General features: G+C 39.7%; 1 long non-coding RNA gene across 1 annotated transcript; it reads left to right on the forward strand.

Moving 5' to 3' along the window:
* The first annotated feature begins 1,470 nt into the window (after positions 1–1,470).
* On the forward strand, positions 1,471–16,419 carry LOC128560357 (uncharacterized). Its single transcript, XR_008372939.1, has 3 exons — positions 1,471–1,659; positions 11,155–11,354; positions 16,123–16,419. It is a non-coding gene; the product is annotated as an uncharacterized LOC128560357 (long non-coding RNA).
* Positions 16,420–16,717: the final 298 nt, after the last annotated feature.

Raw genomic sequence — 16,717 nt, forward strand, 5'->3', positions numbered from 1 at the left:
TTTATGAAGCCCAAGTTCAGAGACGAAATTAAGACTTTCAAGATGTCAACATCTGAGAATTGACCAAGCATGAGACCCTTCTGAGCCTGGAGCCCTCATGCACAAGTGGTATATTCTTTCAGCTGACTCTGACCTGGGGTGACGCTACTCTGTCCATCGGCAAGCATCCCACTCTTGCTGATGGAACCACTCTGGGGTTATGCTGTGTGCAAATCTCACACAAAGGTGGGATGTCCAGGATTCCACAGAATACTCTTCCTACAGATGGGTAGTTGGTGGGGTGGCAGGGAGGCCAGGATGATCTGTTGGGACACATGAACAAAAGATGATTGAATTCCTTTTTCTATTGACATTTTTACCTCATACTTCTGAAATGTCAGTGTAGCATGCATGTGTCTTCAGGATGCACAAAACATATTAGCAGAGCACTGTACATGTATCATTTATGAATATATAAGCACATACATCTGTCTGGGCCCAAACGCATTTTACTGAAAGAAAAACCTGAAAAACTAATCAGAGGGTGCCACGCTAGAGGACAGCATACGGCCTGAGTCGAGGAGGAGAGGAGGGTCCCATTCTGTCTTATCTAGCAGTAGCTTCCTGAGAGCAGGGACAGAGCATTAGTGGGGGCAGAGGACACTACCCTGTCCAGGGTTAGTTCCTGTTCCACCCACCACACCTTCGCCTGGGGGTGGACAGTAAGGCCTGGGTGAGCTCCAGCCTGACACCTGGGACCAGACTGGGTGGGAGTCCCTCAACCTACAGAGGGAGAATTTAAATGATGTCCATGAGGAGAGCCAAGAATATAGCCAATGACATCATTAGATGCAGGTCTTTTTCTTCCCATTTTACAGACAAGGAAATGGAGACCCAGAGAGTTAAGGAACTGACTGAGGGCCAGAGATCCAATTATGACCAGGCATGTCTGTCACCCTGCTGACCTAGAGGTTGAGGCAGGCTGGTCACATAAGGACATATACTGAGCAGAAATGTCCCTATGAGGCAGAAACTGATATGCTGTGGGGGCCAGAGCCTGTCTGGGGTAGAAGCTGGGAGAGTGGAGTGTCACAGTCAGGAGGCCAGCTGCTGTGGCTGAAACAGTCATCAGTGTCCTGTGCAGGGGCAAGGGGTCCAATTGTCTAAAGGGTTGGAGGGACGTAAGGGATCAAATGGGGATCACTGGCTTTAGAAATGGGCAGACAGAACCTTCCAGTGGATAGGAAATTGTAAGTTCAATTTACTTTATCTTTCACAGCAATCTCAAGGGCATTAAAAGTCACTTTATAACGATCTCTTCGGTATTTACGATATCCCCAAAAGGTAACAAAGCAGCTTTTCTCATATTTATGTCTACATGGAGCTAAGGAGTGAGGACAAGACCTTCCCACTTACGACTGAGGGCAATGCTGTCCAACTCCAAATCCCTGCACCGGCTCCGATGCACGCTGCAAATAAGGCAGCTTCTTGCTGTCTTTGAATTTCTTATTTTACCTCATTTGGTTAAACCACACAAGTCCAGTGCTTGGAACTTCCGTTTTCTTATCTCGAACATCATGTACTGTTCCAGCCCACAGCCAGCCACCCAGGAAGGAAGCATTTTGTTCCTTTTAGACAGAGGGTCTGGCGGGCCATGTGGCCACGCTGTGGAAAAGCTCTGTAAGTAACTCATCTCTATCAGATTACAAAGGTCTGTTAGGACTTGAGAGTGTACAGCATGTTAGAGTTTAATGGTCATTTCAGTCTGTTTACCTCACACCAAATATGAAAAGAAAAACTGCGGAGGCATGAAGGAGGGAGGGTAGGACGAGAGAGAGAGAAAAGAGAGGACGGAAGAAGGGAAGGAACCAAGCATGACCTCTTTTGCTATCCATTTTGAGTTTTCCTAAATCCAATTATAACTTAACAAGTCAGCATGTCAGACCACAATCTATTTCGTACCTGTTGGGAACCTAAACTATGTTAATCCTTGTTGGAGTCAATTTGTTATTATATGCTTGTCATTTGTAATATTACTTGAACTGTTTTTATTCTTTCTCTCTTTTTTTTTAACATTGATAACTTGGTAAATATTTTGATGTCTGCATAACACATGTAGACACAAAAAAGATGTAGTAAATGCATCCTTTCAGGTGGAAAAAAACTCTACTATTTGTAATATTACTCAAACTGTTTTTATTCTTTCTCTCTCTCTTTTTTTTAACTTTGATAACTTGGTAAATATTTTGATGTCTTGATTTTTATTTTCCTGGGGCTTCTGTTCTTGGAATCTGTGCTTTAAACTGCTTAATTACTTTTAATTTACACTGCAGAGAATTTTGAAAAGTTCTAAATGAAATGGGTAAAAAATGTTTTCAATGATGCATAAATGTAAAGAAATGTGACATGAAGAAGATACTTAAATTGATTTAAAAATCTGTGCTGAGTAAGGATCTTTGTATTTGTGGTTAAAATGATTTGGTTAACGAAGTGTAATAGGCAGGAGGAATTAATTTGCAAATTGGATGGAAAAAACCCACAGCTCTTTCTACTATAGGAAGTTAAAAAATATGCATCTAACCGTAAGCTATTAGGGTCATGGTGGGAGTGGAAAGCTCATGGATCCTCTGAAAGAGCATTCTTTGACATGTGTATTTGCACATTATGGAGCGATAGGACTGATGAGAAAATGCATTGCTTCGAATAATAGTTTTACTCTGGAAAGTTGATTCTGTGTGACTTGATAACTGTCCTCTTAGTTCTTCCTCAACCTGTTCAGCTCTGACCCTCTCCCCAGCCTAGAGAAGGGTTCATTTCTTATTTTGGCATCCGGCACATGGTTGATTGGAATTCCTCATCCCCCTCTGTCTTGCTGTTTTACCTTGTTCTGTTATCTTTGCATCCTCTGATCTTCCCTGGACAGTCTCTGAGAGAAGGGAGGAATGTTTCAGTAACAACAATAATTGGTACTTTCTGAGAGTTTATCTGAACTTTTTTATTTACCCTAATCCAAGTCTTTAGATGTATTATAGCCCCATGATCTCACGAGGTTCAGTTAATGTCCCTATTTGTTAGTTGAGAAAACTGAGGCACAGAGAAGTTAAGCAACTTGCCCAAGGATGCACCGTTTATGAAAGGAGAAGTGGTATTTCAACCCAGGATGAGAGTCTAATGTCTTGAAGGAGGCAAAGAGGGGGCTTCTGGGTCAGAAATGATCTGTTTCTTTACCTGGGTGCTTGTTTCCACCTTGTGGAAAATTTATAGGACTGAATACGTATGCACTTTTATATATGTGTATTACATTTCAATTATATTAAAATAGAATGAAGTAAATGAACAAAAGTAAAGAATGAAGGTCTATCCATGTTACCAACCATCAATTGAATACCTATTGTAGAAAGCCTCTCTAACTGATGAAACGTGGCTCACACATAGATGGCCTGGCAAGGTAGTTGAAAATGTGCCCTCTAGAGCCGGAATGGGTTTGAGTTTAGCCCTTGCCCCTAGATAATTTGGGAAAAATAAGTTAATCTCTGTCCATGTCTCAGTTTATTCATCTGTAAAACTAGGGATGTGTTATTCCTGAGAAAATAGGATTCACTGAGTTAATTCACATAAAGATTTAATGGTGAGAAAAATATCCTCTTCTTCAATGCCATAGAAGCCTTGGATTAGAATATATCAGAAAAAGGAGCACCAGGATTCACAGGTGGTAACCATAATCCTTTTTCCTAAATAAATAAAATGTAGATATTTAAAAGCCATTTTGTTGGCAGGATCAAGGGTGTGTTCCTTCTCCTGGTAAAAAGCTCTTTCTTTTTAAAACAAATTGTATGAGCAGATGCAAGTTTAGCCAACTGGCACTCATACATCCTACTGGCTTTTGCTAGTTCAGAAGGTGCAGACATTAGAAAGAGTATATTTCCTTATCTATGGTATACATCTTGTGTTCCATAAGTAAAATACTGAAGCAAAAAACAAATAGGTCTATGCTGTTCTCTAGAGTTTATGAGAAAAGCACAATTTCAGGAAGAAACAAACTAGGAAAGGAAGAAGTTAACTGTCTTGGATGATTTGACCGGTTCCAGGGTGTTGTCAACTTGCAAAGGCTGCCATCTTTGTTCCCTTCTTCTCCATGCTGCATCACACCAAGCTGGCCCACAGCATTTCCAGGATGCCCACTGTGTGTGCCCCCTGTCTGCACCCTTCATGCCTGATAACCTGCCTTGGTCACAAAGGCCCGTTCTCATGGTGCCAGTGTGATGTCAGTTCTGCTTGCTGCAATTCTGTCAAAGCAGACGAATTAATCATGTCAAGTGACGTGGATGAAAAGGCTTTCTGATTTATTATGGAACTTTTTACGGATAAGAGTTATTTCTCTTGGCCTGATAGCTGCTCTTAGAGGCTTGATCACATTTCAAGGCACTGCGGTCCATTTACTCAAACCTTCTGGGCTCCCCGATGTTTGTGTGTACGCATCTGTCTGTATGTGTACCTATCTGAACACGGCTGGAAAACTGGAGCAAGCCTCTTGACTGCAAAGTGAGAAAAAAGGGAAAAAGTTAAGCTTTCCTTCTACTCTCACTTGCTATGCTTGTAAAGCTTCACTATGATTATCTCAGTTGGGGAAAGGATGTAGGGTCACACGGCAATTAAAAATGAATCTTTAGCGAAGACAAGTTTGAAAACACTGTACTATTAATTTGTGTTCTTTGGAAAAGCACATAGAGAGCTCTAGTTTTTTACCCATTTTTTCCCTGGTGTATTTATTTATTTAGGAAAAAAAGACCTGGTAGTATAGAAAGGTCAAATTTGGGATGATCGTTCTCCCTCTAGCTTTTCAGGTGTCATAGCCAGGTGAAGTATAATTTAAGAAGCACAGAGCTGCCTGTCTGTTGGACCTGGAGGAAAGCTTATCCCCAGCAAGGTAATTTACGACACAAGAGGAGCTCAGCTCCCTGCAGGCAGCACAGCCTAAGTTCTCCAAAGAACTGGTTTATTGGAGAGAACTGTAAGGCTGGAGACAGGATAAGTTATGGCTTCCCAGTGGCTTTCTCCTTCTTCTTATTGTGATATTTATTATTTGTCGGTAGGGAAGAGAAGGTTCACTATGCCAACTTTTGAACCCTCTCTAAAATCATGGCTCTGAGTTTTGAACTGTCCCTGAACCTTCCTATATTTGAGTTCCTATTCTCTTAGCATTCTGCAGCTTCCTATTTTGAACCAAAAAGGCTCTGAATGGTTTATTTTAAAAGGTGGAAACAATTCCTTAAACATCAAAAGATTTTTTTTTTTTTTTTTTAGAAAAGAAACATTTTGATGAGCCATGTTTAAATGAATTGAAAACATATGCTCCAAATTTCCCCAGTTTATGCAGCAAGTTCATGGGCTGAATTATTATTAGATTTTATTGGATTCAAAGTTGATAAGAAATAATGGGATAAAGGATGGTCCCAGACACATGCTCTTTTTGTTTCTATTGCTTCAGTCCTGCTTTAATAGAAAATGGGCTTTGGATGAGTTGTAAAAGCTGGAAAGAGGAGGAAAGAGCAGGAGACATTTAGAAGTGCTTTTTTGCCAAGTAAGAACTCTGCGTTAGGAAATAGGGCATTTTTGGCTAAAGATTTAAATTCTTGATTTCATGGCTGTAACCTTAGGAGGTAGAAATAACTTTGAAATCTGGGCTGCCTGACCTCCGCTGCATTGGAGTCTGTCTCATCACCTTCACACCTGCAGCTCGTTTGGCTCTGCCTTCCCAGGCTTCAAGTCCTGTCCTTAAGAACTCTGAGAAGTCATTTGGACTGAGCGCTTTCTACGGCCAATTGCCCTAAAAATGCTGTTCTAAAAGTGAGCCCTGCGGGTATATGGACAGCTCTGCAAAGCCAGCTCTGCAAAGGAGGCCTAGGTTGGGGCAGAGGAAATCTTCAGCAATTCTGCCCTGCTATGCTTTGTGTGTGAAGGTTGTCCAAGCTGAGTCAACCTCAGGAGACCTACCCAGGAGCATGGGAGGCTTCAGGGGTCAGGGGGCATGGTATGTTGCAGAAGTCCAAGAGATGCCGCCAAATGAACGTCTCAGAGGCTGGTCAATAAACGTATGTCTTGTGCCCACTGGGAGGACATCTGCATTGTGTGGTCAGGAGAAAGTAGTGATGAGGCCACAGACCAGGCAGAGTCACAGAAGAAATGTTTGCTCTTCCTGCTAACGTTCCCCAAACCACATGGGAAAATGATTTGCCGTTTCTATGGGTCTGCTCTTTCTCCTCACCTGAAAGAGATGGGCTCACGGTTGCCACCCACCTTGTGAGGTGAATGTGGGGTGAATGTGAGAAATCCTACTAAGAGCTTAGGGATCCCTGGGTTCAAGTTAAGTCTCTATCTAAAGCGCTAAATGCCAGTAAAACGTGTGTGTAGCGTGGGAGCCAGACGCCGTGGGAAGCAGGTACATTTGCATCAGTTAGCAACCAGCTCCAAACCTGCTTTCTGCTCATTTGTGGAGAGGAAAACACAGTTGTTCAAAGTTACTTTGTGGTGACAGAATGTGCTGAAAAGTAACTGCCAAGAAAACCCTTTTGCCCGGCCCTGGCCCTGGTGTCCCGTTGCCAGCTGGGATTATCTGAAGTGGGTGTCCTTAGAGAGAACAGGCGTTCTCTTCCACCACAGACTGTTGAAACCTCCCCACTTGACTGTTTTAAAAGCTGCAGAGAATTAAAAATAGGAGCTTTTCAGAGGGAGGAGAGGGTCCTTTGGGGGCACTTTATTTGCTTTGGTTTCTATCTCCCTTCCTGGAATGTAGTAAAAACCTGGAGAAGTCAGCATGCAAAGAGTAGGCCTTGCAGAGAAATGAAACCCCCTTGTGCCAAAGTGAAGGGTGAGGAACTCTTTCTGCGTTCTGGTTTTATAATCATTTCTGTTTATAGTAGAAAAGAAATATCCCCCTTCTTGAATTCAGCACATGGAGTCTTTTCTTCATTGCCTGCCTCCTTACACAAACATTACAGGGCCTGCTCCTTCAATGGGTTATTATTGAGCAGCTAATGTTAAACACAGACGACCCTGCCAGTTGAATGGGATGCCTGTGTCTCTTGGGTGGTGAAAGTACCATTATTCACATGGCGGAGGTGGCGAAGGCGAGTGTTGGCGACCAGAGTGAAAATAGGTGGTTGGCTCAGTGGGGAACAGGATGACTTCCGTGCTCTTCTGAAAGTTCAAGAGAAAGTGTGACTGTGGGAAGGAGGGCACCAAAGGCCATCTGCTAGTGTCCTGAGGACATGAGAAGGGCGGGGGGTGAGGATATGTTGATGTGTCTTGGGTCTAAGAGCCAGCCTTTCGCTGTTTCTCTCTCTCTGTCTCTGTCACACACACACATACACACACACACACACACACGGCCCTGTGTTCTCCTAGCTCAGATTATATAAAACTCCAGAACTATGACAAGAAAGGAGGAATTCCAAATGTTAGCCTAGAATTCCATGAAATAATTTTATTAGGGATCACAGTGGGCTGTGACCCTGGAACTTGAATTTGTTTCTCAGTGATCCCTGTGGATAGAAGGCCCAGTGAGGAGGAATAAATTCATGTTGTGATTGTGACCACGCTGATCTGAAGAGAGAGGGTTCCCAGAGCAGTCCCGCCCTGGCTCCGGCTGATAAGACAGTGTGCACTTCTATTTACCATCCAAGACCCCATCCTCCTCGCATCCTCCTGGCTCTGGTGATGGGGTCTTCCACATGGCAGGGCTCCTGGGGCCATGCTGAGGGGGAAGGGACCTTTTCTCCTTCCCAGACAGAGCTTTGAGTTGAATTTGCTGGTGCCCAGTGGACAACTTTGCATATCTGAAACACTGAATGGCATATACCTTAGTTATACCCTTGTAAAGAAGCAAAATGTCTCCTCTAATTGTGCAGCAAAGGAGGGCTTATGAAAAATATCCCTCCTCTCTTTGCCCCACAGGAGTGATAACATGAATGAAGTGAATGTTTTTGATGGATGTTGTCACGCTCAGGTGATGGGCACAGCAGTTTTGTGTTTACTATAGTTGTAGCCGTGCCCCGGTATGTTAATCCTTCCTTCCCACATCCCAGGGGTAACTAAAGTAAAAGCCCCTGAGAACATTCGTGGGCCACACCGGTGACCACTTCCTCTTCCAGGCACCCTTGTTTTATTGCACTCTATTGCACTTTGCAGATACTGCATTTTTCACAAATTGCAGGTTTGTGGCAACCCTGCCGTGAGCAAGTCGATCAGTGTCATTTGTCCAACAGCCTGTGCTCACTCGTGTCTCCATGTCACATTTTGGCAATTCTACCAATATTGATGATCTGTGATCAGTGATCTTTGATGTTACTATTACAATTATTTTGGGCACCACAAATCAAACCTATATAAGACAACGAGCTTAACTGATAAACATTAGGCGTGTCCTGCCTTTTCCACTGACCAGCAGTTCCCCAGTCTCTCTCCTTGTCCTTGTGTCTCCCTGGTCCCAGTGTATGCGAGACACGACATAATAACCCTGTGATGGCCTCAAAGTGTTAAGTAAAAGAAATAGTTTCATATCTCTCTCTTTAAATCAAAAGTTAGAAATGATTAAGCTTAGTAAGGAAGACATGTCCAAAAGCTGAGATGGGCTTATGCCAGTTAGCTAAGTTGTAAATGCAAAGGAAAAATTCTTAAAAGTTGAAGTGTTACTCCAGTGAACACATAAATGATAGGAAAGTAAAACAACCTTATTGCTAATGTGGAGAATGTTTTAGTGGTCTGGATAGAAGCGTAAGCCTGGAAGCTAAAGCTTAATCCAGAGCAAGACCCTAGCTCTCTTCAATTCTGTGCAGGCTGAGAGAGATGAGGAAGCTGCAGAAGAAAAGTTGAAAGCTGGCAGCGGTTGGCTCATGAGGTTCACGGAAGGGTAAAGCACAAGTGCTGATGCAGAAGCTACTGCAAGTTGTCTGAAAGATCTAGGTAAGCTCGTTGATGAAGGTGACTATACTGAAGACCTGAATTTCCACGAATACGGAACACTCTTCTATTGGAAGAAGATGCTAATCTATTTAAGAAATACATTTTATAAGGCTATAGCTGCCACAGATAGTGATTCCTTTGATGGATCTGGCAAAGTCAACTGAAAACTTTCTGGAAAGAATTCACTATTTAAATGCCATTAAGAACATTCATGATTCATGAGAAGAGGTCAAAGTATTAACATTAAAAGAAGTTTAGGAGAAGTGGATTCCAGCCCTCTTGGATGGCTTTGAGGGGTCCAAGACTTCAGCGGAGGAAGTCACTAGATGTGGAGGAAACAGCAAGAGAACTGGAATTAGAAGGGGAGCCTGAAGATGGGCCTGGCTTTCTGCAATCTCATAATAAAACTTGTAGAAATGAGGAGTTGCTTCTTATGGATGAACAAATAAAGCATTTTTGAGATGGAATCTACCTGGTAAAGATGCTATGAACATTGTTGAAGTGATAACAAAGGGTTTACTGTGTTACATTAATTTAGTTGATAAAGCAGTGGCAAGGTTTGAGAGGACTGGCTCAAATTCTGAAAGGTCTACAGAGGGTAAGATGTTACTAAGCAATATCACATGATCTACAGAGAAATCTTTTAGGAAAATAAAAGTCCATTGATGTGGCAATCTTCATTGTTGTCTTATTTTAAGAAATTGCCAGAGCCACCCCAGCCTTTAGCAATCACCACTCTGATCAGTCAGCAGTTACCACCATTAGGACAAGATTTACTAGCAAAAATGTCACAAATTAATGAAGGATCGGATGTTCGTTGGTATTTTTTTAAGCAATAAACTATTTTTAAATTAGGCATGTACTTTTTTAGACATAATGTTATGCACACTTAATAGACTAGAGTAGATTGTAAACATAATTTTTTCATTTTTTTCCAAAAAGCAGGGTCTCTCTTTTGTCATCTAAGTTAAAGTGCAGTGGTATGATCATAGCTCACTGCAGCTTTGAACTCCAGGGCCCAAGCAATCCCCCTGCCTCAGCCCCTCAAGTAACTGGGATCACAGGCTAAACATAAGTTCTATATGCACTGGGAAACCAAAAATTTCATGTGACTCACCTTACTCTGATATTTGCTTTATTGAGGTATCTGGAACTGAACCCACAATATCTCCAAAGTCTGCCTGTATTGTTTCCTTGGGTATCCATACTTCTTTCCAAGATGAGATATCTGAAAGCCTGGCTACTTTGAAAATAATATGAGTTTGGAAAGGTTAGGACAAACCTAAAATGTTTTAATTAATTAATTATTCCAAGCAATGCAAAAGTTAGTTATCTCACCACTGTTTGATTTATGTAGACCCGGGCTCCAGTAGCCACTGGCCACAAGTAACTAGCAAAGCATTTGATATGTGGCTAGTCAGAATTAAGATGAGCTGTAAGTGTAAAACTTAACACTGAGTTTGAAGAGTAAGAATGAAAAAAGAATATAAAATATCACATTGATAGTTCTTTCATATCAAATACATATTTATTTAAATATTTTACTAGGCTTAATTATAGCTGTTTCTTTTTCCTTTTTAAAATATGACTACTAGAAAATTTAAAGTTATGTATGTGGCTGCATTAGTAGCTTGCATATTTTTTCTGGACAGGGCTGGTAAAGCCTTTATTGATGGAGAGTGGAGGTATTGCTCTCTGGAATTCAGTATTTCCTCTTCATTTCACAACGTCAGGGATGTGATTGACCTGAATGAATTCTATTGTTGGATATATTGCCAGGGAAAATTATAAAGCAATTTAAGATAGATAAAAGTTACTGAGTGTTTGGTCTAATGTTTCCTTAAGCTATTTTATAGTTCTGTGAGTTATAGAAAATGGATAATGAAGAAAATAATTTTTATCCATAGAACATAAATGTATTATGTCTGGTGGAATATAATTGATCATTGCCTTGTGAATAGACTCTTTTGCATTTCATTGTAAATTCTTTCCAGCATTCATTATTGTTAATATTTATGTGGTTTGTTGAGTTCTTTGATTTAATCATAACATTTTACTTTCCCCTCTGACATAAGTTAATTTAATGTTAAATCTCTGACATGAGTTCATTTTATCGTTGTATGAGAGTCACGATTTTATCTTTTAGAAATAATTTTCTGAAATGTAGGAGTTCATGTGGTCAAGAGTAACTCCTCCCTGTCCTTCCCCCCTCAGGCTCCAGTGATTGAGCTCCTCTGGCACCCTGAGATATAATATTGAGTGCACTTTTCTACCCTGTTTCCCCGAAAATAAGACATCCTTCGAAAATAAGACCTACTTACAGGAAAGATTAGACGTGCCCTGAAAATAAGACCTAGCGCATCTTTGGGAGCACACCTTAAAATAAGACACTGTCTTATTTTTGGGGAAACAGGGTATGTATAGAATGCATTTTAACAGATGACTGATTGCCCTTAAATACTATTCATACACAAAGCAAGCTAAATTGTGGGTTATTTGAATTTTGTGAGCCAGCCAGAGAATCCTCCTACCCAGAAGAACATTTGTTCCTAAAAAAAACTGTTCTGAGTTCCAAATAGTGAAAGAGATACTTAGCATATAATTAATTTGTAAGATGTGCACCATGGATATTGATCAAGCACTCGGATGCATGAATTCCCCACGTTTTAATGGTAACACATACATAAAAGAAAAAGGGCTGTAAACAATTGGGGGGTTGCTTTTTGTTTGTTAGGATTTTTTTTTTTGCTTTATAATCTTAAAAAGCAGCCCCATCCTTATTTTATTATGTTGTATAAATTACATTTTAATTTATTTCTGTGATTAGAATTGATTTCAACAAAACAGTATAGAGTTGGTAATTTCACTTACTCTACTTTTTTGAAGTTTGGAAATATCACACTTAGATTTTAAGTGAGGTTTTTTTCTTTTCCTTTTTTTTTTTAATAAGTTGGCTTTTGTCTTTTTTTTTTTTAAGCAGACAGATCATTGCATTTTGTGAGTGCTGGCCTTTAGCATTTAAGTTTTTACAGAACATGAGGAAGGGTACTGGTCTTTTACAAGCAGGGACGTATGATTTTTCTGTAATTCTGAAAATGAAATAGTCACTCTACAAATGCAGAAGAGTCCACTTATAAATTATACATTTTATAGACATTTTCTTATAAAGCAGCTTCCTTGTACTCCATTTAAAGTACACTTATACAACATTCTCACCTATATATTCTGCTCATAAATAATTATTTTCTTTCTTGCTTCTTTGGGAAGTAATATGATGAGACTTCACGGTATGAGTAAACCCCATGACTCGAGCACTTTTAATGCTATAAATTACTTGGTGATGCAATCAAGAAAACCAAAATATGTACCTTTTAAGATTTTCAGTCATTTGAAATTGATTTTTGAATTTAACTTGGCTATAAATGGTTTTGATATTTTACATTAAGAAATGTTTTTAAAAATTAACCAACAGTATAATATACATAACTATTTATTGCAGAATAAGATGACATTATCTTTTAAAAAGCTGATGTAACTAAATGACAACTCTAGTGGAATTTAAAATATCTTTAGGTGCTTTTAATGTATCTTATAAAACAGCTTTGGCCTATCTTAATTCTGAATAAAATGGGGAAGAAACATTGGCATATTGAGTACTCCATAATTATTCAAAATTAATAGAATACTATATTTTAAAATAAAACAAAAGTTTCATTTGCATGGAAAATTTACTCCTTAGAGAAGAGCTTTAAATTTAACTCATTTGCCACAAAAAGGAATTACTATATTTTTTAGCTCTTTCTTTATCTATTAAATAGGATTTCTTTAACTGGGATTTTTCTCCCAAACCGATATTACTTGCTTATTCTATCAGAAAGTATTTGTTGTAGTAAAGACTGATAGTTAAATAAATAGATAGATGAAAAGATATAGATTCTTTCTGGAAAACAAAGGATTGGGGAATCTTTTCCAGAAAATATTTTTACCATTATTAACCAGATATATCTTTGTCATCTGCTGTCCATTAAGGGTTAAAAAGGTTTGGGGGAAAAAAGTTACTATTTATTGCATATGACTATACTATATATAAGTACTACTGACCACATAAATAATCTCATGTTCTATTTATGACATATAGCTTCATATATCAGAAGAGTCTCCATTGTTATATGAATAATAAGTAAGAAAAGGTTAAATTTAGGAGGTACAGAGTACTTTGGGTGTTTGTAATGTGAGATGCAGGCAGTTCGTGAGATGCTTGGTATTGGTAGACAATATTTTATATTTGCTTTTTTTCTTGGAAGCAGCATTTCAAAAGTATCTTTGGCCACCTGCCTGAGAAAAAGTTCCCAATTGCTTAGCTAGCAAAATCGCTAAAGCCTGCTATAACATGTGAAAATGAAGTTTTTTAAGAACAATCTTACTGTTTTGACCATATAATGGCCAAATGCAATTCAAAGATGAAAAGTTTTATACAGATTTTTGGCAGTGTAGACAGACTTTGAAAGGCACAGCCCTTTGACGTGCCTTCTCAGGCCTCTTAAATCTCAGGCCCTTTTTCTTTTAAACATTATACTATCTTGTTTTGGCCTCCTGTCTTTTTTCCTTCCTCCCTTTGAATTAGTTAAAGAAAACCACATGGTACTTGTGGCTTCTAGAGGGATAGGTAATTCTCTTTCCACGGATAGAAATGCAGTACTGTGATCCATTTAAGAATGTGATCAACATAGATGCATACAGTTAGTAATGTTAGGAATAAATTATTAAAGAAATATTATGCTATTGATAGAGGTTTTATTGATTTACACACTCAGAATTCCAGTATTTCTAACAGAAGTATGAGTAGGAAGAAATGAGTTGCTTCCACTCAACCACGATGGTGACAACATTGTCCATTTGTATATTTGCCAGTACCCTGCTAAAAGTTTATCTACACTTGACTCCAGCTTCTATTCTTCAAAGCTTTCCCTGATCCGAAAATAAGGCATAGTTAAAAAAATAAAGATATAGTTTAACTTGCAGGCAAGCAAAAGTTGAAAGAAATTGCAAAGCAATTTCTGAATAACGAACATCTTGCCAGAAAAAAATCTATCTGATCTCTAAGGAAAAGGCGTCGGAGAAGATAGGAGACGACGAGATTTTCTCAGGCACAAATTTGAGTTCTTTTGACAGCAATGTCTCCCTGCTTATCTGTTTGCGAAGCATAGAGAAGTCTGCTCAAGAACTGAGGAAGTTTTAGAGACGTAATTGGAAAGAGACAATTGCACACAGGAATTTGTTTAGCTCACTTCTCATCTTGCTATTTTTGGAATTTTTCTCTACATCCTACACAAATGACCACTTCATATAAAAGATAAACATTTTCCAGATGTTTTCCTGAATTTACTCTCCCCCATAGATAATAACAACTAGCTTTTGATTAGGGCTTTATAATTTAAGAAGTGTATGACTCATTTAATTTTCACTATAATTCTTCAAAGTTGCTATTATTATTATTACAATTATCATGCTGATTTTTTTCAAATAAGAAAACTAAAACTCAGGCACTTTTTAATTATCCAAGTAATAAACAGTGGGGCAGGAATTTTTAAATACAAACCATTATACTCCAAATTCTCTGCCCTCTGGCTCCTTTTGGATGACAATGGGATAGAATGAGACAAACATCTTTCAATAAATGACTTCTAAGTTTGCCCTTTTGAACAAGAGCTTGGAGAAATGTAATATGCCATTCTGGGTATTCTTAAAAATCTTTTGCTTGTAGAATCTGAAGTAATTTATGTTTATGGACTTATACATTATTCCCACCATTTTGAAATATTTAGGAAAGGAGGTAATATAGTTCTTTGCCATGAAAATAAAATAATACCATCAGATTAGGAGTCAATGCCAATGAAAGCATCTCAATTCCTCCATCCGCTGTTGCTGGCATTTCTGAAAGCTGGGATGTTAGCTGCAGTCCTTGCCATCCCTCCGGGGTACACCAGGGGGTGCCCTTCCCTCTCCTCTGCTTCCATTCCCCAATCGGCAGCTTCAGAGGCTCATAAGTCATAAGAATTCAGCCTGGAAAGTCAAATTTTGGTTTATAACACAAACACTGACCATTTCTGTTTCATGAATGAGAGGGGTTAAGCACAGAGAGGTTGCCAGACTGCAACGGTAAGTCAGTTGACAAGGCCAGGATCTTCCCATGATGCTCACTTCAGGTGTTTTTTCTTCTGAACTCTGTTTTGGTTAAATTCAAAGATAAAAAAATCAGAAGAAAGAAACTTTACAGCAGTTTTCTTTTTCTTCAAGGCCCAGGCTCCCTTTCTAGCCCAGAATTGTTTCGCAGTGATGCAAAGTCATCTCTCAATAATAGATGGTCTGTCAGTAGAAAGAGACCTTGTCATTCATCCAGTGGCATGTGTGGTTCTGAATGTCATGGAGGAACCACAGGCCATCGGTGCAAATTCCTCTTTAATGTGCCACTCCTCATCAGCACCCACGTGTAAGACCAAGGCCTCCAGCAAGATCAGCAGGAGTGTTGTGGAGCTTTGTGGAGATTTGCCAAGGAAACAGGCCAGCATTTGGGACAGGGTTGTGATTAGGCGATTTCAGTCTCATACCATCTGTCCCTAGATTTTTTTCATGACCTGGCTGGCCACTGGCTTTGAAGGACAGTCAAATTGCCAGGGCTCTGGAATGTTCTGCATGATGTATGAAGGATCAGATAACCTTGCCAACTCCATAGCTGGTTCTCTCCATGGAGAAGTGGCCTAAGACTGCTGACTTCCAGTTAGATGTGTACTTGAAAGTCCTAATGAAAGTGTGGTAAGCCTTCAGAAGCTGGCCCCATGTCTGTGAGCCTAGCCAAGAGATGTCAGATTGCTTCACAAATGAGAGAGGACATAGACAAGCAAGGGGAAGGGAGGAGAAGACACGCTGACATTCTTCTCGACAGGAACATGCTTTCCTCTTGGGAGACCAGCAGCTTCACCATTTACTATCAGACTCTAGCCACTCTTCCTCCTGTTTCTGCAGCAGAATCTCACCATTCCAACAAGAATATACCCATAAAGCAAAAACAGGGGGAAAATGACTTGGGGGGAGGCAGTGAGTCAGAAGGTGTTTTTGTTTTTTTTTTTTTTTATGGTGGCTTATTTTACACAGGCTCTCAGATGATTACTTTCTTTCTTCCAGGCAATTTGGATTCATTGAGACCATAAAGGTCTGGAAGCTCTAAAATGTTGGTTCAATTCCCAGCTCTGACACAAAGAAGCTAAACAAACTACAAGAGAATATGTAGAAAAATCAACCACAACTTTCCTCTGTGAACACAGGGCTGGGGTGCCACTGGGACACTGTGTGGCATTTTTAAAACTTGTTCTCCAAATGCTGATTATTCACCACTTGGCATTCCAGATTTTGTCTCTGGTCATCAGTAAATTGATTGCTAACAGAACGATGATACCATTTTAACTTTTAAATATGGGTTTCCAAAGTCATCAGAGAGACAGAAAATTGGATATAAGGGGATAAAAAAACCTCAGGCAGAAATCAAGATGTCAACTCCCCTCATTTTACAATGAGGAAATCAAGGCCAAGAGAGGTTAGTGACCTGCCCAAGGCTATAGTCATAGTTAGAGGAAAGTCTGGACGAGAATGCTGAGCTTTACTCTTGATAAACATCAATTTTTGTAAACCAGGTTGCCTTTTATATCCCTGCCCACCATTATGATTCCCAGGGAAAAGATTCTTCATGACATAGACATTTCGTGGCTCCAGCTGGGTGATT

The sequence above is a fragment of the Nycticebus coucang genome, chromosome 11, assembly GCF_027406575.1.
Source record: "Nycticebus coucang isolate mNycCou1 chromosome 11, mNycCou1.pri, whole genome shotgun sequence".
In the NCBI taxonomy this organism is placed as follows: Eukaryota; Metazoa; Chordata; class Mammalia; order Primates; family Lorisidae; genus Nycticebus; species Nycticebus coucang.